Below are 1614 nucleotides of genomic sequence, written 5' to 3' on the forward strand. Positions count from 1 at the left end.
CGCCAGGCCCTGCCCCGGTCCTGGCTCGGGAGCATCCCCGCGGGCCGAACCCTCCGCGCTAGGCCTGCCTGGAGACCGGGGGGATTTGCAGAGGGTTCTCCGTCCTCTCTCGCTCGGCAGTGCTTTGTTTCCAGCCAACGAGCGAAATATTTCGGATGAAGCCTCTCAGGCTTTTGGATGAAATCTTGCAATTGTTCAGAGAAAATCTTTCACTTTCTGGATAAAATATTCTCGTTTGGGCACCGAGTTTTTGCTGGAAACTCTATTTCCATGGAAATTGCTGGCAAAGAATGAAAGGAATTTTTTTTCCCTTCTTTAAAAAAAACCCAAACAGCCCTCCACAGTGGAAACACGGATTAACTCTTGTTTTACAGCACCAGAAAATGGTGATTTCCAAACAACTTCAACAACTGAGGGCTTTCCTGGCGCTCCAGTCCATCGTCTTAGGTTTAGGACTTGTTTACCGAGGGGAGTATTTTCAGAATGAAGAGGCAAAGGGACTGAAAGTCCTTGTATTCTCACCTAAGGCTGGGCAAAAAAAAATTACAGCTGCTTCAAAGTAAAAATCTTGTCATGTTCAGTATGGGCAAAAGCTGGCGGGAATCCGGTGGAGAGGGCTAGCGAATTACCCAGAAGGATGTTCACAGGGCAGTGATAAAAGGGAAAAATGCAGGAAAGGATTTTGGAAAAAAAACAATTGGGAGCAGGGGAGGAGAAATAAACCTGACAGAGAACCTATGGAAAGAGTCTAGGACTTTTTGCTCAGATTTCAGTAGCTTTCTGCAGAGCCTCCGGCTCCAGGTACAGCTGGTGCAGGGGGAGGAAAACGGGCATTTCTCCACCTAGGCATGACATGCTCTGCTTTGGAGAACTTGCGCCCCTCCAAAAAGAAAAGGAGGTTTTGTGTTCCTGTGGAGGTCACCATTCGTGTTGATGGAAGGATGCACGTGTGACCTTGGGATGGAAGCCTGTCTGGTCTGTCAAGCACTGGGGCAGGCGTTGTTTTTGCCATCCATCCCAAAGCGTTCACTAGGCTCTGGTCATTTCCCACCCCTGCAACAGCCTTTTCTCTTCCAGTTGCTTGCGCGTGCCCAGGAAATGCCGGGCCTCTAGTTAACGACGCGAACCTGTCACTGCGGCATTTCCACGGCTGATGGACTCACTGCCGGGTTGGCCGCAGCCTGGGTTCCGCTGGCCTTGCTCGTCTGGCCTGTAAATTGCACTGCGCATAAAAACCATGACGTACAATGTTAAGAATTAGAATTTGCCTTTTAAGTCAAATTGTGGCTGTCTCTTTTACTTGCCAAAGAGCTGACATGAGGAGCTTACACTTGCACCTATTTCCCCCAAATTGCACCAACATGACTGAAGGGAGGAGCCAGGGCTCCCTGTTAGCATCAACTGTGGCAGACTGAGCCAGATGCGTGGGACAAGACGATGTTAAGAGATGCCTGGAGATGCAAGACTCCTGCCTGGAGCCCCGCTTCCCTCCTCTCTCGGGGTGCGCCTGCCAGGGTCACTGAGGGGTTGCTTAGATGTTTCTTGATGCATCACAACCTTCCCAAGGCAGAGCATTGCCTGGCAGTCACAGTCCAGCCGTGGCCTGCCCCTCCA

The sequence above is a fragment of the Aptenodytes forsteri genome, unplaced genomic scaffold (genome assembly GCF_000699145.1).
Source record: "Aptenodytes forsteri isolate BGI_AS27 unplaced genomic scaffold, ASM69914v1 Scaffold55, whole genome shotgun sequence".
Taxonomy (NCBI): domain Eukaryota; kingdom Metazoa; phylum Chordata; class Aves; order Sphenisciformes; family Spheniscidae; genus Aptenodytes; species Aptenodytes forsteri.